At 41.7% G+C, this 22,005-nt stretch overlaps 1 long non-coding RNA gene and 1 pseudogene across 1 annotated transcript; both read left to right on the plus strand.

Moving 5' to 3' along the window:
- Window positions 1-2,619: 2,619 nt before the first annotated feature.
- Window positions 2,620-21,592, plus strand: LOC134446490 (E3 ubiquitin-protein ligase TRIM47-like; annotated as a pseudogene).
- On the plus strand, window positions 5,212-7,865 carry LOC134445666 (uncharacterized). Its single transcript, XR_010034331.1, has 3 exons — window positions 5,212-5,247; window positions 7,105-7,164; window positions 7,822-7,865. It is a non-coding gene; the product is annotated as an uncharacterized LOC134445666 (long non-coding RNA).
- Window positions 21,593-22,005: the final 413 nt, after the last annotated feature.

Here is a 22,005-nt window from a genome sequence, read left to right on the forward strand (position 1 = left end):
TCTCTCTCTCGCTCTCTCTCTCTCTCTCTCTCTCTCTCTCTCTCTCTCTCTCTCTCTCTCTCTCTCTCTCTCTCTCTCTCTCTCTCTCTCTCTCTCTCGTGTTGCATTCTAGTTAATCTGCCGACTCACAAGTGCTCATTAGACTACTGTATATCATTATTGTGTAAGTCTGACTTTGTACGAAATAAAATGAAATAAAAGACAAATCTAAGTAAGAAACTCAAACTTGTGCTGTCATGATGACAAAGACAATGTGTGTATCACTTGCTTCCACATTGAGTGGGGGGATGTCCATATGACAGTGTGTGTGTGTGTGTGTGTGTGTGTGTGTGTGTGTGTGTGTGTGTGTGTGTGTGTGTGTGTGTGTGTGTGTGTGTGTGTGTGTGTGTGTGTGTGTGTGTGTGTGTGTGTGTGTGTGTCTATATATAGGGAGTGTCACTGGCCACTCTGGTATAGGTATTGTATGCCATATCAGAGTAACTTGTTGGCAGGGTGGGGGTGGGGGGGCGGGCTCCTGTCTTGCATCATGGCACATTATCTTTTTGGATCATTGAGAAAGAGTTGATGTGTCATAAGGCAGAATTATATTAAAGGGACAGTTCTGTCAATTTCAACAGGCAGTTGTAATGCTCACGCTACCCTGAACTTGTCAGTGCCTGAGATTTTTTTTTCTTCTTCTTTAGCCGTTTCCGAGATCCTGGTCATTGTAATGGGGGCAGCTCTTTGTTTACATTTCAAAAAAACATTTTTATTTATTCCCAAAAACATCCAAAAGGTTATAAAACTAGCAAACAGCAGTACCTTTTGGGAAAATATTTGGAGTTGGCCTTTTTTAAAAATGTAAACAAACGCTGCCCCCATTAGAATAGCTCAGATCTTGGAAAGGGCTGAGCCGTAAAATGCAGCATCACTGGGTACTGACTGACAAGTCAAGAGTATAGCGTGAGCAATTCAACAGCATATTGAAACTGACAGAAGTGGTCCTTTATGAGTTGATGTGTCATAAGGCAACATTATAGTTGATGTGTCATAATGCAACATTATATTAAAAGTTGATGTGTCATAATGCAGCATTATATTAAAAGTTGATGTGTAATAATACAGTATTATATTAAGAGTTTACGTGTGATAATACAGCATTATATTAAGAGTTTACGTGTGATAATACAGCATTATATTAAGAGTTTACGTGTGATAATACAGCATTATATTAAGAGTTTACGTGTGATAATACAGCATTATATTAAGAGTTTACGTGTGATAATACAGCATTATATTAAGAGTTTACGTGTCATAGTTCAGCAAAATATTATGTGCTGGGTCTCAGCCCAGACTGCCCTGGTCCAGTTTAACCCCTTAGTGCACAGCCTCTGTAATCATCTTACTGTCACCAAACCTGTAATGACCACGTCTTAATCTGTTACCTAAGACTCTTGGTAATGACATTGAAATGTTGTTACAGTATGTCACAGAAGTGAGTGAGTACACCCCTCACATTTGTGCAGATTTGTGAGTATATCTCCTCCTAGGACGGCCCTTTGATTCCCGGCCCGGGTCCTTTGCCGGCCCTTCCCCGTCTCTCTCTCTCTCCCAACTCTCTTCCTCTCACTGCCTCACTGCCCTGTCTGAAAAACAACAATAAAGGCTTGTAAAGCCCCCAGAAAATACTATATTAAAGAAGTGGCAAAAAGTAAACAAAGACATAAATGTGCAGTGTGCAGTTGCAACACTGACAGCATTGTCCAACGCGCAGCATAAAATAATAAGGGTAACATGGCATTTTGGATAATAAACACAGACATCTAGGCGTAGTGTACAGTTACAAAACTGACAACAACGTCCTACATGTGGCAAAAGATAATAAAAGATGTTTAAAAGGATTTTAAAAGCAATTTGAAAACTCGATGGACTTGATGCATCCCTACAAGAAATAGAGTGCATAACATGTATAGAAGAAAATAACCATTAGAGTAGATCCACCATCAGCCTAGGCTCTACCCTTTTCATATCAGGCAGCACATGAACATATAGGCTACCAGACCATGATAGTCTAGGTCTGTGAGGCAGTGCCCCAAGGAGATATATGACATAATAAAAACAATTATTATTACAGTAACAATAAATAGTAGTAAAAAAATCATACTAATACTAAAAGTAGTTTGTTCAGAGATGCAATAGAATAGATTATCCACTGGAATGATGGGTTTCTGTAATGGAATGCACTCTGCTATGTCTTACTAAACATGGCCACTAGATGGCAGCAGTACTCCATGAATAGACCATAGCCTGTCTCCCTCCTTCCAGGAAGTTTTGAGAGACACAGGTAGCAGTGTTGCCAGATTGGGCTGTTTTCCGCCAAATTGGGCTGCTTAGGATGGCTGTGTGCGGGTAGAAATGCCATTTAGCAGAAAAACCCGCCCAATTTTTACCATAGAAATCAATAGAATTGGGCGGGATTTTGTGCTTCTAGGCGGGTTTTCAGCATTTTTTGGGCTGGAAATCATCAGCCTCATCTGGCAACCCTGACAGGCAGGGCTGAATAGAAAACGAAACTGATGCATTGCCCTCTGGAGCTGCTGTAGCGTGGTAGCTTACGTGCTGTCGGGAATACTTGAGAAAATGGATGAAGAGATGGCAAGTAACCAAGACATTTTCAAGTGTCCTATTTGTTTCGATCTTCTGAAAGATCCGGTAGCTCTTAACTGTGGACACAATTTCTGTTTGAGCTGTATTGAGGACTGCTGGAATGAGGAAGACGTGAATGAAGTTGTCAGCTGCCCACAATGCAGAAAGACTTTCAACCCAAGACCCGATTTAAACAAGAATGTCATAATTGCTGAGCTCGTGGATCAAATGAGGAACATCAGAATACAAACTGCAGCTCCTGTTGAATGTGCTGCTGGACCTGGAGATGTGGCCTGTGACGTCTGTAAAGGGAGAAAACTCAAAGCTGTCAAGTCCTGTCTGGAGTGCCTGATGTCGTACTGTGACACTCATTTGAAAACTCACAATGACGTTAATCCAGGTAGAAATCACAACAAAATCGATGCCACAGGCCAGCTGCAGGAGTGGATCTGCACCCGTCATAAGAAAGTTTTTGAAATATTCTGTCGCACCGACCAGAGTTGCATCTGCCTTTTGTGTACGATGGACGACCATAAAGGCCATGACACGATCATGGCTACAGAGGAGTGGGGTCAGAAAAAGGTAAGATGTCGAAGTACAATCTATTTGGGTACTACAGGGGGCTACCTAAAGGGGTAAAATAGGGAATTACTTGTCCCTGCACCTCTTGAGTAAGCAAACCAGAATGTTTAATTGTATTAAAGGTCCAATGTATGACATTCTGTTAAACATTGACACGTTATCTTCAGTGTAGCCTCCCTCCTACCTGTCATACAGGTTCTGCCGGTCTGTCTCATGTTTGTCTTGCTGAGGTCACTTGTGTCAACTGCTTGCGAAGAATTTGTGCCGAACCATTTCATCTCACTCATCAATGCACCCTATTACCACCCTCAGAAATCAATGATCAATTCCAAATGTGTTTTTTGATGCCTGTTGGTCCGGCAGGAGGGGTTGGGGCAGAGCCAGAGGAGATGCCTGCAGATAATCCAGTTGAAGGAGAAGGAGCTGCAGGAGCTGAGGAAGGCTGTGGAGACTCTCAAGGTGAGAACTGACCAGAGGAGAAGAGAATCTGCAGCAGGTTTCTGGTTATGCAGTGAGAGAGTAGTTATGAGCTGTGACACAAGCAGGGCTCTAATGCTGTTTGCCAGAGGGACTAACATTCACAATTACATACTTACCCTACACTTCTTGCCAAGATTTATTCTCAATTTCACAAAGTCACCAATTACACAACACAATAGAATTGTATTGAATGATCGTAGTTTGTGTGTGTGTGCGTGCGTGCGTTTGTGTATGCGTCTCTGTGTGTGTGTGTCCTATCAGTCTGGTGCACAGACAGCAGTAAAGGAGAGTGAGAGGATGTTAACCGTGCGTGCGTGCGCGTGCGTGTGTGGGTGTGGGTGTGTGCGTGTATGTCCTATCAGTCTGGTGCACAGACAGCAGTGGAGGAGAGTGGGAGGATGTTTACTGAGATGATCCGCTCCATTGAGAGAAGACGCTCTGAGGTGACAGAGCTGATCAAAGCTCAGGAGAAGGCTGAGGTGATTCGAGCTGAAGGACTCCTGAAGCGACTGGAGAAGGAGATTGCTGAGCTGAAGAGGACAGATGCTGAGATGAAGCAGCTTTCACTGACACAGGATCCCATCCATTTCCTCAAGGTAGACAAGTTAATACTTTTCAAAAATTGAATTTAATTCATCCAGATTGTGAAATGTGTGAAATTATATAGTCACCAACTGTAGTTAGTTACTGATAAATCATACTTAGTGATAAAACACAAATATACTGTTTGCAATAAATACATAATATTTAAAGGGACACAGAGTGAGATTTTTAGTTGTTTATTTCCAGAATTCATGCTGCCCATCCACTAATGTTACCTTTTTCATGAATACTTACCATCAACCATCAAATTCTAAGTATTCATTATGACTGGAAAAATTGCACTTTTCATACATGTAAAGGGGGATCTTCTCCATGGTCCGCCATTTTGAATTTCCCAAAATAGCCATTTTTAGCTGCAAAAAGGACTGTACTTAGACCATATAGAAAATATTTGCTTATTACTTAGCAAGTTTTCATGTAAAGATCAAATTTGGCAAGCCTAGTTTCAATGAGCAGCATAGTTGCAGTACCTTTTTTGACCATTTCCTGCACAGTGTCCCTTTAATATTCAGAACTATTTTAACTGTGACTGACCACTCTGAATTACAAATGATACAATTGAAATACCTGTTGTCCACAAAGCCATACTAACCATGACCATTCCCGAGAGGTAGGCGAATGGATACTGACACAATTGTCTTCTGCCGATGGTCTCTGTGCAGAACATAGTATCCATGGCTGGTGATCCATGCAGTGCTGTGACCAGAAGGACCTTCAGCCAAAGCCACTTCTTTGAGCCCCTGAAGGAATCTGTGTCTGCACTGAAGATGCAGCTGGAGGAGAAATTAGAGTCAGTCTTCAAGCAGGAAATATCAGCAGCAGGTTGGTCAAATATGGAATTGACAAACACACATAGTCAACAAGCTCATATCACTTCTGCTTTACTCATGCCTCACAACAATGTTCTTCTTTATCTCAAAACAGTAACGAAGACACAGATCATTCAGGATATAGAGTGTGAGTCTTAAGCACGCGCGCACGCACACACACACACACACACACACACACACACACACACACACACACACACACACACACACACACACACACACACACACACACACACACACACACTTGTGCACACAGACACAAACCAAAAATCTGTCATTAAGTCACTATCCACCTTTCAACAGATCACACACACACACACACACACACAAACAGTGGGACGAAAAAAAAACTTTTGTACACCCTTTATAACTTACATTTTTATGTACATCGCTCTGTGAATTATGATCAGAAAAAATATGATAACATGAAATTGTTTGAGTGTTATTAGTTGAAGTGTAACTGAAGTGTTTCTGCACAGTCCACCCCCTCGGCCACCCCCTACAGTAGTTAACACATCTGTTTGGGTATGGGAGGCACAGCACGATACCGCTGAGCTAAAGGACCAGTAGTCAACACATCTGTTTGGGTATGGGAGGCACAGCACGATACCGCTGAGCTAATAAAGGGCCCGTCCGATAGCCCAACGCTACCGATACTGTATGAGGCTTTGGGAGGGAGGTTTACTAACACCACACTCTGCTAGTTGGCCTCTGTTACAGATAGCCCAACGCTACCGTATATGAGGCTTCAGGAGGGAGGTTTACTAACACCACACTCTGCTAGTTGACCTCCGTTACAACAGCAGACACTCTACTGTGTGTTCATTCATGTGATTCTGGTGAAGATCAATTACCAATTAAATTTAAAAAATGTATGAAGTTCTACAGGGTGTATAAATATATTTCTCCCACTGTATATACATGTATACAGTCCCAGGAAAAAGTTTGTACACCCTTTGAAATGTCTTACCTTTCTGTAAAAATTGGTCATAAAACATGGTCTGATCTTCCCGGAAATCACAAGAAGGAACAACCAGAGTCTGCTTTAACTAATTCAACCCAAATATTTACAAGTTTTCATATTTTCATTGGCCATAAGATATAAACATTCACAGGACAGCAAGGCATAAGTAAGTACACCCTTGCATTCAATAGGTTTTAACCCTAAGTTAGTCGCAATAACTTCAACCAGATGTTTCCTGTAGTTGCATATCAGATTAACAAAACAATCTGGATGTATCTGGTCTCCCTCTTCTTTAGAAAACTGCCTCTCGTCAGCAAGGTTTGTTGGATGTCTGTAGTGCATAGCTTTCTTGACTTCATGCCATACAATCTCAATTGTTTTTTTTCAGGGCTTTGACTGGGCTATTCCAGAATGTGTATTTTATTATTATGAAGCCATTCTAAAGCCAATTTGGTTCTTAAGTATGGATTATTGTCACATTTCAGCACCTATCCTCTTGTGTGCTTCAACTGTGCTTCAACACTCCAGACATCCCACAAACCTTGCTGACGAGAGGCAGTTCTCTAAAGAAGAGGGAGACGAGATACAAACAGATTGTTTTGTTAATCTGATCTGCAACAACAGGACAAGTCTGGTTGATGATATTGCAACTAACTGAGGGTTAAAACCTACTTAATGCAAGGGTGTACTTACTTATGCCCTGCTCTCCTGTGAATGCTATGGCCTTATGACCAATAAAAATATGATAACATGTAAATGTTTGGGTGGAATTAATTAAAGCAGACTCTGATTGTTCCTTCTTGAGATTTCCGGGAAGATCACACCATGTTTTATGATCAATTTTGAAAGAAATGTAAGAAACTTCAAAGGGTGTACAAACTTTTTCCTGGGACTGTATATGCATTTATATTTGTATTTTCATGTCCATATGAGTGTGTATCCATGTATCAGCCCAAACCTTCCAAGCTATTGGATATGAGATGCATGTGGGTGAATGTGTGTCTCTGTGTTGGTCTGCAGATACTGATCCTGAACTCCCAGTCAGAAGAGCAGACAGTAAGGGTCTCCTGCCACCAGACAGTAAGTCATTACTGAGGACCTCTAACAGCCTCCACAGCCATTAATTCAAACACCGCAAGAATTTGCTAACACGGTAACAGCTACATGTAAAATCATTAGTATGACCACTTGACATCTGTTCTGAAGCATGCTGGGAGCCAGTGCAGTGAGCCTAAAACATGAGTGACGTGATCACACTTGGCAGCTGCATTCTGAACAGCTTGAAGCCGGTTGATTGATTTGTAATTTAGTCAATTTAAAAGGTATTTGCAATAACCAATCAAAATTCCCCAAAGGGACCTGCAGAGTGCACCTCCATCTTCACCTGTCTGTTTCACAGGAGATGCTGCCCTGATGTCTTTACCTGTCTGTTTCACAGGAGATGCTGTCCTGATGTCTTTACCTGTCTGTTTCACAGGAGATGCTGCTCTGATGTCTTAACCTGTCTGTTTCACAGGAGATGCTGCCCTGATGTCTTTACCTGTCTGTTTCACAGGAGATGCTGTCCTGATGTCTTTACCTGTCTGTTTCACAGGAGATGCTGCCCTGTAAGATGTCTAAAGCTGGAGACTCTTAGTGTCACTTTGTGTCATATGATCTCCACTGCTCTGATTGAATGTGGAATATATTATGGTGATCATGCACTTATTTAGGCCAATGTGTTGTTTTCTGTCTCAGTGTCTGATGGCCAGGTTCTTTTTGCTGAACCAGTGACCAGAGAGGACTTCTTACAATGTGAGTTACACATACGCGCACGCCCGCACGCACACACGCACCCACAAACTCCTCCTCACTACACACACACACACACACACACACACACACACACACACACACACACACACACACACACACACACACACACACACACACACACACACACACACACACACACACACACACACACACACACACACACACACACACACACACACACACATAATGAAACACTATTTTTGTCCTGTCTTCTCCTCCATCAGATTCCTGTCACTTCACTCTGGATCCAAACACAGCACACAGAGACCTACATCTGTCTGAGGGGAACAGGAGGGTGGAGTACAGACGTGAGGCCCAGCCATATCCTGATCATCCAGACAGATTTGATGAGTTGCTTCAGGTGCTATGTAGAGAGGGTGTGTCTGCACGCTGCTACTGGGAGGTTGAGTGGAATGGAGTGGTTGGTATAGCAGTGTCATATAAAAGCATCAGCAGGAAAGGAGAAGATGATGTGTGTTGGTTTGGATGTAATGATCAGTCCTGGTTGCTGGACCTCACCAGCTCCAGCTCATCTTTCTATCACAATGAGAATGAGACTGAACTCCCTCTAGTGGCCAGCTCCAGAATAGGAGTGTATGTGGATCACAGGGCAGGAACTCTGGCCTTCTACAGCATCTCTGGAGACACAATGACCCTCCTGCACAGAGTCCACACCACATTCACACACACTCTCTACCCTGGGTTTGGGTTAAATCCTGAATCATCAGTGAAGCTGTTGTGAGGCCCTCTGCAGCCCTCAAACACACACACACACACACACACACACACACACACACACACACACACACACACACACACACACACACACACACACACACACACACACACACACACACACACACACACACACACACACACACACACACAGAGCTCTCTCTCTCTCTCTCTCTCTCTCTCTCTCTCTCTCTCTCTCTCTCTCTCTCTCTCTCTCTCTATTCTGGGTAGTCTACAGACCCTTCTACTACTACTGTGTGATTGTTGCCTCAGTGCCAAATATACAGTATATGTAATCATACAAAATAAAATGAAATACATAGAACAAAGTCACAGTGGTCTTTTCTCATATTGTACTGTAAAACTTGGGCCTGATGATGTCAATATGTCTGTCTGTCTGTCTGTCTGTGTGGGGGTGCATCCTCAAGGTTGTTGGTTCTGTGCCCAGCATTAACACACAGAGCTGCCTCTTATTCTATGATGTCATGTCATCTTCAAATTCATCCGAGGGCTGTAAAAGTCCTCCAAGGGCCGTACTATGAACACAGACCAGAATTTCTGTTTGCACCTTAGGCTTACATTGAAGGCAGCCACCTTTAAAACAGTCCCCACATTCTCTAGGACCCCTGCATATAACTTAATTGTATTGCAAATGTATTTCTAAGATTCCTTCACAAAATGTGTCATATTTCATGTGAAGCTGCATAATATAAAAATGATATCGGGGGCCGGATAAAACGGCCTCAAGGGCCGCAAAATAGACCTCGAGACATAGGTTCCCCACCCATGTTCTAATGGCAGCATTGTGGACACGGCATCCTCAAGGTTGTTGGTTCTAATTCAAACATTACAGGACTGCAAATCTGTGATAATATCATGTTGTTACCACTTTCTAGAAACAGAGTAACGAGCAGTCTACGTAGAACACAGGTATACGCAGTATACCCACTTCAAAATTTAAGGGATTTCAGTATATCCACTTAAAATTGATTGATCCATTATTTAGAATAGCACAAATATATACAGTATACCCACTTCAAACAATGCTCAAATATACAGTATACCTACTACAAAAAAGTGAGTTACTGTATGCGTAGGATAAGGAGATAGTTTAAATCAGTGTTTCCCTATCTTGTTTTGTTTTGTGTACCCCCTAAGCAATTTTGTCATATGATGAGTACCCCCTCACTCATGCTCTATACCTGTTCCTCTGTCCCAATGTGACTATACTTCATATATTTGTCATTATTACATTTTTCCACGTACCCCCTGCAGTGTGCTTGCGTACCACTAGTGGGTCACGTACCCCTGGTTGGGAAACACTGGTTTAAGTTGTTGGTGTTGATGGTCCGTAGGAGGAGCTGGAGATCCCCGTCCACATGGTTGGGTGAAGTGAACTAGGAGCACAGTATGGTGACACCATGTTTACTTTATATCACTATGGTGACACCATGTTTACTTTATATCACTATGGTGACACCATGTTTACTTTATATCACTATGGTGACACCATGTTTACTTTATATCAGCAACTAGGAGCACAGTATGGTGACACCATGTTTACTATATATCAGTATGGTGACACCATGTTTACTATATGTCAGTATGGTGACACCATGTTTACTTTATATCAGTATGGTGACACCATGTTTACTTTATATCAGCAGGTAGGAGCACAGTATGGTGACACCATGTTTTACTTTATGTCAGCAGGACATCAATCAGCAACTTGGAGCACAGTATGGTGACACCATGTTTACTTTATGTCAGTATGGTGACACCATGTTTACTTTATGTCAGTATGGTGACACCATGTTTACTTTATGTCAGTATGGTGACACCATGTTTACTTTATATCAGTATGGTGACACCATGTTTACTTTATATCAGCAGCTAGGAGCACAGTATGGTGACACCATGTTTACTTTATATCAGTATGGTTACGCCATGTTTACTTTATATCACTATGGTGACACCATGTTTACTTTATATCACTATGGTGACACCATGTTTACTTTATATCAGCAACTAGGAGCACAGTATGGTGACACCATGTTTACTATATATCAGTATGGTGACACCATGTTTACTATATATCAGTATGGTGACACCATGTTTACTTTATATCACTATGGTGACACCATGTTTACTTTATATCACTATGGTGACATAGTTTACTTTATGTTTATGTTTATGTTTACTTTATATCAGTATGGTTACGCCATGTTTACTTTATATCACTATGGTGACACCATGTTTACTTTATATCACTATGGTGACACCATGTTTACTTTATATCACTATGGTGACACCATGTTTACTTTATATCAGCAACTAGGAGCACAGTATGGTGACACCATGTTTACTATATATCAGTATGGTGACACCATGTTTACTTTATATCACTATGGTGACATAGTTTACTTTATGTTTATGTTTATGTTTACTTTATATCAGTATGGTTACGCCATGTTTACTTTATATCACTATGGTGACACCATGTTTACTATATATCAGTATGGTGACACCATGTTTACTATATATCAGTATGGTGACACCATGTTTTACTTTATGTCAGCAGGACATCAATCTCTTCATCTGTTCATATTGTGAACATTTGTATACTGTGAGCGTGATGACAACAAAGTAATATCTGAACCTGAGTTGAATATTTTATATATTGAAACTAGGACGGAAGTAAGACGGTTACATCGTCAAAACATGTCAGGTGAAGCATAAAACTTTTACATGTCTGAAACAAAGGAAACATTTCAGACTTAAGAGTTAGTCAGTGTGATGGAGTAACCATCACTAGGGTTCTGGGTGTGATGGAGTCACGGTCAGAGCCCCAGTTTACTACCCCAGAAGGTCTGGGTTTGAGTCCCAGCTGGGCAACTCTACTCTCCTTCGCTACAGGCATAACGAATGTAATACATGATCTACTGTATGCAATGATACATCAAAACCGTGGAATGGAGTTCTATGGAACCACCCTCTCCCCTTATGTAGACCTCCTTGACTATATGTGATGTTTCCTGTCTCAGTGTCTGATAGCAAGGCTTTTATAGCTGGACCAGAGAAGCCTTCTTATACCATGATCTGAAAACACACACACACACACACACACACACACACACACACACACACACACACACACACACACACACACACACACACACACACACACCGTTGCCAGTTCGACTCCCGACCCGCCAGGTTGGTGGGGGGAGTAATTAACCAGTGCTCTCCCCCATCCTCCTCCATGACTGAGGTACCCTGAGCATGGTATCGTCCGGCCACACTGCCCCCTTGCACGGGTGAAGTATAAATGCAATTTTGTTGTGTGCAGTGTGCAGTGAACAATTGTGTTCTGTGGAGTGTTGTGTCACAATGACAATGGGAGTTCGAGTTTCCCAGTTGGGCTTTCACTTTCACTTTCACACAGACACGCGCACGTACACACACACACACACACACACACACACACACACACACACACACACACACACACACACACACACACACACACACACACACACACACCTGTTACACCTGTTGACATGCTCCTACCCCCAACACACACACACACAAATTGGTCTTTGCCCAGGGCCTCAGATTTCCTATAACCGCCACTGCATACACTGCAACCTTGGCACACACACACACACACACACACACACACACACACACACACACACACACACACACACACACACACACACACACACACACACACACACACACACACACACACACACACACACACACACTGACACACTGACACACACAACTTGAAAGGGTGGTGTGTGTGTGTGTGTATGTGCACATATCAGAGCAATGCAAAAAAGCAGGTTGGGCACCTGTCATTTAATATTCACACACTGAAGCAGACACACAACCTTTCAGCCCTCTGCTCGCTTTGGCCAAATAGCCAAAAATCATCATCCATTGATTGCTATATATACGTGGTTCAGTTCAGTAGAGTATTTTTTTTTTATTAATAACCTACTCACACACACACACACACACACACACACACACACACACACACACACACACACACACACACACACACACACACACACACACACACACACACACAGTGGTTGTACTGGTTTTCAGTCCAGGTTCTTTCCTTGTTCACCGGCCACCATGTGTTCCATTACGACCACCTGAAAAAAACAGATATTTAAGTTGATTTTGGTTTAAATAGGGTGTCTTCCCCCGTCCAAATAAACAACCTACAACATCCATGGATTGGTATATTACTGCCTGGTTCATTCATGTTTTATTGTCTGCATGCTGTTATGCTGTTTGTAATAGTGTTTGCCCCATTTTGAGCAGAGTGTTTATTTATTAAATGATAGGTTTCATATCATCACCAAAAGTTTATAAATACACTATTTTACCTCACACATGCACTTAAGCAAGCATTTGCATGTACCAGAACAAAACATTGTATGTAGGAAAATACAATTATTTTATGCATAAACTTTTGGTGATATGATATATTGTCTAGGCAATACTTAAGAGTTAAGAGTTAAAGTTAAGATTTTTTGGGAAACGCAGCCCAGGTAAGCTCATTTGTTTTTGCTGCTGTCTCTTTGCTTGTGTTTTTAATGACTATTATATGGCGTGTTTGAGATATGAGTCAGCCTGTGGCATGTCCCTATTGTTTACACCCCCACACTGTTAATTTGCTTCCTGGTACACACACACACACACACACACACACACACACACACACACACACACACACACACACACACACACACACACACACACTGAAAGGTGTGTGACTGTATGTGCACGTCAGCAATACAGAAAAACTGGTTGGCCTTCTTTCTGCTCTTTCTTTTTTATAAACATGCTCATTTGTGACAAAATGATATCCATCTCCAAATCTACAACCTTCCTGATATGTGTTCATACTGTTCAGTTGACTGTGCCAATATTATTACATCCCACGACATACAAAGGATGGGTTTGAATGTGAAATCTGAGTTTTAAGGCAGAAATACTGAGCTGCACATAAAAGTAAGGGTCAAATACGTCCAAAAATAAATGGTCATTCAGTGTAACGGATACCTTCTGCTGACTGTAACTGTAAAAAACATGACTCTTTTTATTTTATTTTTTTTTCCAGTGAATTCATGAAAGCCTCGGCTGTCATCCATTCACTTGAAACAATTTAAAAATCATGTTTTTTTGCAGTTACAGTCGGCGGAAGGTCCCCGTTACACTGAATGACAATTTCATTTTGGACGTCTTTGACCCGTAAATATTTGCTCAGAAACGTTATAATTTAGCGTCTTATTAACAGCAAGTTCATTGAAAGTTTTAAAGAACATTGACATGGTGTCAGGTTTATAGCACCCTGTATTCATAAACTTGTATGCTGTTGGAGTTTACAGTGTACAGGAAGTCACAGGATTGGCCACACCCACATCCTCACCTGGTCCCACCTTCCCCCTGCCTGATAAGAATGTTTCTGATTGGCTAATCCCCAACCCCTCCCTCCCTGGGCTCCTCCTTAGTGTTCTGAGGAAGTCAGCTGTCACTCTGCTGCTGCTTCTCAGAGTGTGCACTTGCTGTTTGGAAGAGCAACAGAATGGCGTCCGCGTCTTCTCAGGAGGAAGACTCCTTCACTTGTCCCGTCTGTCTGGAGCTGTTGAGGGATCCAGTGACGATTCCATGTGGACATAATTTCTGTATGAAGTGCATTAAGGGCTGCTGGGATCAGGAGGATAGTAAAGGAGAATACAGCTGTCCCCTGTGCAAAGACACCTTCGACTCCAGGCCTGTCCTCCGCAAAAACCCTCTAATTGCTGAAATGGTGGAGGAGTTCATGAAGACCAGCATCCAAGCTGCTGCTGCTGCTCACTGTTATGCTGGACCTGGAGATGTGGCGTGCAACGTCTGCACTGGGAGAAAACTAAAAGCTGTCAAGTCCTGTCTGGAGTGTCTGAAGTCATATTGTGACACTCACCTAAATGCTCACAATGAGCTCATCGATAGAAATCACAACATGATTGATGCCACAGGCCAGCTACAGGAGAGGATCTGCCCCCACCATAATAAGGTTTTAGAAATATTCTGTCGCACAGACCAGAGTTGCATCTGCTATCTGTGTACGATGGACGATCATAAAGGCCATGACACAGTCACAGCAAAATCAGAGTGGAGCCATAAAAAGGTAAGACGTGGAAATGAAAGTGTACTTGTGTATTCCTTATTAGCTTACAGTAGGCTTATGTTATTTATATCTAATCTGAGCAAACTGCACTTTTTCTATAATGGACTTCTTGCCCCATTAAGGAGGCACACAAGAGAGGGTCTTTCTCAACGCCTAGGCCAGTCTCCTTCCAAGTGTATTAGCCTAATTAGCCATACCCAGTGATTGGATACTTTTTGGTGAACTCTACAGAATATCCAATCACTGGGCGTGCCTAATTAGGCTGATACACTTGGAAGGACACTGGCCTAGGCTTTGAGATAGACCCACTGTGTTCAATGTCTGACATTCTGTAAAGTTTAAAGCCATTGACAGGCCAATACAGTGTTGCCTCCCTCATACCTGTCCTACGGGTTCTGCCAGTCTGTCTCATGTTAAATGACTAACTGAGGTCACGTGGTATCAACTGCTTGTGAGGAATTTGTGCTGAACAATTTAATCTCTCTCAATTATGTGGCCTATCACTCTAATAAATAAATGATCCATTCAAAATGCGTTATTTTGATTCCTGTTGTTCCAGGAGGTGTTGGGGCAGAGCCAGAAGAGATGCCAGCAGATAATCCAGTTGAAGGAGAAGGAGCTGCAGGAGCTGAGGAAGGCTGTGGAGACTCTCAAGGTGAGAACTGACCAGAGGAGAAGACAATCTGCAGCAGGTTTCTGGCTAATGAGATAGTAGTTATTATGATGAATGCTGTTTGCCAGAGGATTTCACAGCTATATACTGGCACATCTTTACATTTAGTCTCAGTTTAAACAAATATGAGTAAAGAAGGGCTCCCAGTCAATGTAACTCATTTTGTGTGTGTGTGTGTGTGTCTGTGTCTGTGTGTGTCTGTCTGTGTCCTATCAGTCGGATACACAGACAGCAGTGGAGGAGAGTGAGAGGATGTTTACTGAGATGATCCACTCCATTGAGAGAAGGCGCTCTGAGGTGACAGAGCTGATCAGGAGAGGATACACCTTTTTTTGTAAAACTCACTTGTTTACCACCACACATGCTTGACACCATCTACAGCAAATTTGTTTATCTTGGTCTCAAGAGAGATGAACAGACCAAGGATATGGATCACTGGAACCATGTCGTGTGATCTGAAGAGACCAAGATAAACAAATTTGCTTTAGATGGTGTCAAGCATGTGTAGTGGTAAACAAGTGAGTTTTACAAAAAAGGTGTATCCTCTCATAAGCCAAGCATGGTAGTGGGACTGACATGGTTTGGGGATGCATGGATGCTGTCAACATTGGCAATCTGAAATACACCTAAAAGAAACATGCATGTCAACATGCACTGTGACTACTGAAGCAGATCACGATATTCTCCATAGGATTGCATTCAAATCTCACACCAATCTATTTAAGCCAGATGCAGACTCAAAATTTAAAAGTTCAATGCAAAGAAAGGTTGAAACACACACTGATGACCTCCCTTGTCATCCCTTTTCATTTTGTTTCATTTCGAGACGATTCGAGCCAACATAGCCCCTTCTCTACCGGATTTTAATTTGGGGTGTACTCACTTTTGTGAGTACATGTTCAAACATTAATGGCTGTATTTTGTTTTTTTCTGAGTGAACAAGAAATTTAAGCGGTTACATATGTTGTTAAAAGGTCACTAATCATTGCGTCAAAGTTACATTTCTGTAATGCTTTGAAAAGATATACTCAAAAATCTGCAAAACTGTGAGGGGTGTATTCACTTTCGTGATACAGTGCCCTCCATAATTATTGGCACCCCTGGTTGAGATGTGTTAAAAGCCTTAAAATAAATTCAGTGTTTATTGCAGAAGAATACTGTCACACTGAAAAATTTAGGAAAATGTAGCCTTCAACTCAAATGAATTGTAGGAAAATAAAAAAAATCCTTTTTCATTAAATCACCTGTTCCACAATTATTGGCACCCTTAACAATTCCCAGGAAATAAATATAATTGAAGCATTTCTGTCATTTCTACAGTAGTTTACAAAGTTTTCCAGAGTATGTAGGAACATTTAATTAGTAATTCATCACTTCCTGCTTCCCTGGGGAATAAATATGATGTGACACCGAGGCCATTTCTCTTATCCACTCTTAAACATGGGAAAGACAAAGGAACACAGCATACAAGTGAGGCAGATGTGCGTCGACCTTCACAGGTCAGGCAGAGGCTACAAGAAGATTGCCACTCAACTGCAGCTGCCCATATCTACTGTGAGAGGAATAATTAAGAAGTTCAAAACAACTGGAACAGTGGTAAACAAGCCTGGACGAGGACCCAAGTTTATTTTGCCACCACGCACAGTGAGGAGGATGGTAAGAGAAATCAAAAGATCTCCAAAGCTCACTGTTACAGAATTACAACAAATGGTAGCATCCTGGGGTCACAAAGTCTCCAAATCAACCATCAGGCGCTGTCTACACGCCAACAAGCTGTTTGGGAGGCATGCACGGAGAAAACCTTTCCTCACCCACAATCATAAACGCAAACGTCTGGAGTTCGCCAAGGGGTATTGGGGCTTCAACTGGGACCGTGTGCTTTGGTCAGATGAGACCAAGATTGAGCTTTTTGGCAACAAACACTCTAAGTGGGTCTGGCATGCCACGAAAGATGCGCATGCTGAAAAGCACCTCATACCCACTGTGAAGTATGGGGGTGGGTCAGTGATGCTGTGGGGCTGTTTCACTTCCAAAGGCCCTGGGAAGCTTGTTAGGGTGCATGGCATCATGAATGCTTTGAAATACCAGGACATTTTAAATCAAAATCTGTTGCCCTCTGCCCGAAAGCTGAAGATGGGTCGTCACTGGGTCTTTCAGAAAGACAATGACCCTAAACATATGGCCAAATCTACACAGAAATGGTTCACCAGACACAAAATCAAGCTCCTCCCATGGCCATCTCAGTCCCCAGACCTCAACCCCATTGAGAACCTGTGGGGTGAGCTGAAGAGGAGAGTACAGAGGAGAGGACCCAGGTCTCTGGATGATTTAGAGAGATTCTGCAAAGAGGAATGGCTGAAGATCCCTCTTTCTGTCTTTTCCCATCTTGTGAAACATTATAGGAGAAGATTAGGTGCTGTTTTGTTGGCAAAAGGGGGTTGTACAAAATATTAACAACAGGGGTGCTAATAATTGTGACACACATTATTTGATGTCAAATAATTATTTCTTTATGTGGGATTTTTTCCCCACTGAATAAATGCACTTGTATTGAAGGTTGGATTTTTCTCTTTTTTTCCATTAAGGTCCCATATTATTTAGAGAAAAATAATAATAATTGGAAGCTAAAAAACACATCTCAACCAGGGGTGCCAATAATAATGGAGGGCACTGTATATTGTACCTGACTTTCAATTACCGGTAATCACTTGGCTTCAAAATTGACTGATATGACGGCTACAACCCTCCAAAGTAAGGTTTTATGCACAAAAAATAATTTGTTGCACTGAAAACTGATTAACTGATTAATTGAAAGACAGGTTATTAGCTGTATTTCCAAACACATGGATATGCGACAAAACTTTTTGCAATGACTGTAGCTACTGATAAATAATAATTAGTGATGAAACACAATATATGCAATATATATATAGGCCTAATATTTAATACCCAGAACTATTTGAATTGCAAATTGAAAATGAAATAGTCCTCAACACCATATTAACCATGTCTTGAGAGGTAGGCGAATGGATACTGACACAATTGTCTTCTACCGACGGTCTCTGTGTAGAACATGGTGTCTATGGCTTGTGATCCATGCAGTGCTGTGACCAGAAGGACCTTCAACCAAAGCCGCTTCTTTGAGCCCCTGAAGGAATCTGTGTCTGCACTGAAGATGCAGCTGGAGGAGACATTAGATTCAGTCTTCAAGCAGGAAATGGTCAAGATATCTGCAGCAGGTTGGACAAGAAAATTGACAAACACACACATATTCATCAAGCTCATCACTTGTGCTTTATTAATGACTCACAACAATGTTCTTCTTTATCTCAAAACAGCAACTAAGGCACACATCATTCCGGATATACTAGATTGTTAGTCTGAAACACACACACACACACACACACACACACACACACACACACACACACACACACACACACACACACACACACACACACACACACACACACACACACACACAAATAAACCCTTTAGAATTTCTTACCTTTAAATTTAAATTGAGTATTACATTGTGGTCAGTAAAAATATGATGACATGCAATTGTAGTAGTAGTAGTAGTAGTAGCAGCCTTTATTTGTCCCAGTATGGGCAATTGTTTTGCAGTGGTGGTACACCTCTCACACCCGCACACACACCCACATAAAACATTTAACAGACATAAATAACCGTTTAAAACGCATAAAAAAGGTGGAGGGGTTAAGATAAATATGTAATCTAAGAAAGATCTACAGAGTAGGGCTTAGAGTAGCTAAACATACAACTCATGGCTATCTATGCTTCCTAGTGGAATTTAGCAGCTGAATAGCAGAGGGTAAAAATGAATTTTTATATCTATTTGTCCTAGCTATTGGGCATTTAAAGCGGGAACCAGAAGATAAAAACTGGAATTCCTTATGCAGGGGATGGGAGTAATTTTCTAAAATACATTTGGCCTTCCTTATTACCTGTTCCTCGTACAGCGCAGTCATGCTTTTCTGATGAACACCAGTAATATTGCTACAAACCTTAATAATCTTTGATATGGCATTCTTGCTCTGAACATTAAGGAAGGCATACCAACAGATCGCAGAGAATGTAAGAATTGATTCTATAAAAGACCTATAAAACAAAGTCATTAGGGTCTTGTCCACGTGGAACCTTGCCAACTTCCTAAGGCAGTATAGTCGCTGCTGCCCTTTTTTGCACAGCATATCAGTGTTGCTGTTAAAAGTTAGTTTGTCATCTATGATGGACCCCAAGTATTTGTACTGGTGTACTATTTCTATGTTGCTTCCATTTATCGTGGTAGGGGTAGGGTTTGGAGCTTTTTGTCTGAAGTCAATGCACATGTCCTTCGTCTTGGACACGTTGAGCTCCAGCATAGCTTCTTGACACCAATTCACAAAATAGTCTATAATGGGACCATGTGCAGATTCCTTGTCCTCAAGCAGACTCACAATGACAGTGTCATCTGCAAATTTGATGATGTGGCGACTGTCCATTCCAGAGTGACAGTCGTCTGTGTAGAGGATATAGAGGTGCGGTGATAAAACACAACCCTGTGGAGAGCCTGTAGATGTAGAAAATAGTCCTGAGTGGTGACCATTTACTCTTACTCTCTGGGAGCGGTTGATGAGAAAGTCTAGTAGCCAACCAGATAGGCAGGGGTACAGTTGGAAGCGATGTAGAAGCTTCTGCACTAGTAGATGGGGCTGAATCGTGTTGAAAGCTGATGAAAAGGCTACAGTGTTCTGACATGGGTCTTGGTGCCCTCCAGGTGTTTGATGATGAGGTTGAGAGGGGTTATGGTTGCATCTTGGACACCCCTGTTGGTTCTGTATGCACATTGTAGGGGGTCAAGCAGGTGGTTTGTCTTCAGGATAATGCTTTTTTTGACCAGTTTCTCAAATGACTTCATAACACGTGATGTGAGTGCGATGGACCTGAAGTCATTTAGGGTCTTGGGGTGATAATGTTTTGCTATAGGCACTATCATTGATTGCTTCCATATATCAGGAACCATCTGAAGTTCCAAGGATAAATTAAAAATATATCTAAAAATAGGGCCAAGTTGCTCTGCACAACAGGACAACAGATAACCACAGATATTATCTGGTCCAGGGCTTGTTTTCGCTTTACAATGTTTAAAAGTCTTAATCACACTGGGAATGGAAAAAAAACATGCTACTGGCTGGGTGGAAGTTAGCAGTTCATGTTTGAGATCTAAAATTTCATTTTTAAAATGATGTTTTGTGTCAAATCGTGTGTAAAAGGTGTTCAGCTCTTGGGCTAGGGTGGAGTCTGTTGGATAACCATCCAAAGTCATTTTCTTCTTTGTTTTATCATTCAGTCCGACCATAGTTTTAACTGAGTCCCATGCTGAGCCTAGGCTGTTTGTGCTCAGTTTTAACTCCACTTTGTTTTTATATTCCAATTTAGCCCTCCTTATTTCACGCTTAATGTCTTTTTGGATGCTTCATTCATGTTATTTTTCTTAAATGCCTGCTTTTTCTGGTTCAACAGTTTTTTTAGGTTGTTAATGACCCATGGCTTGTTGTTGGGGTATACTTTAATAGCTTTGGTGGGGATGACTGTGTCCTCACAGTATGTTACCCATGAGCTGACTATGTCTGTGAGCTCGTTGATGTTCTGGGATGAATTGATAAACTCATCCCACACAGTACAGTCCAGACACCCCTGAAGAGTCAGTTTGGCCTCCTCTGTCCACGTTTTAACTGTTTTAGTGATCACCTTCCCCCTCTGCAGGCATGTGCGATAGGCGGGGACAAGGTGCACTGCGTTGTTTGTGAGGTATTAGTTAAAAACTTGCACCGTTTGTTCATTCATGTGATTCTAGTGAAGATCAGACCATATTTAATGACCAATTTAAAATTAAATGTATGAACTAATAAAAGGGAGTACAAATATATTCTTCTTACTGTATGTACATGTGTATTTGTATTTTCATGTCCAGATGATTGTGTATTTATGTATCAGCCCAGACCTCTCAAGCCATTGGATGATGCATGTGGGTGAATGTGTGTCTTTGTGTTGGTCTACAGATCCTGATCCTGAAGTCCCAGTGAGAAGATCAGACAGTAAGAATCTCCTGCCACCAACAAGTCATTACTCTAACAGCCACAGCCTTTAATTCAAATATGATGTCAACACAATAAAAAAAGAAATAAACAAATTGGCCGCCATCGGGTGGCGCTAGTTAACTAGGCTAGCTGCCCTGATGTCTTTACCTGTCTGTTTCACAGGAGATGCTGCCCAGGGGCCACATAACAGAAAAATTCTTAAATGCTCATCCTAACTTAAGATAGGAACAGTAAGATAGGAAAAATCCTAACTTCCTATTACAGAACGAATTCCTAAGTCCCTAGCCGTTTCTTATCTTATTTTTGCCCCCCCATCCTATCTTAAATTAGGAATTCCTAACTCCTCTATCATACTGATTTTTTCGATTGGTCGTGTCTGTTTCTGCCATTTCGAATGT

Source organism: Engraulis encrasicolus, chromosome 3 (genome assembly GCF_034702125.1).
Source record: "Engraulis encrasicolus isolate BLACKSEA-1 chromosome 3, IST_EnEncr_1.0, whole genome shotgun sequence".
NCBI classification, from domain to species: domain Eukaryota; kingdom Metazoa; phylum Chordata; class Actinopteri; order Clupeiformes; family Engraulidae; genus Engraulis; species Engraulis encrasicolus.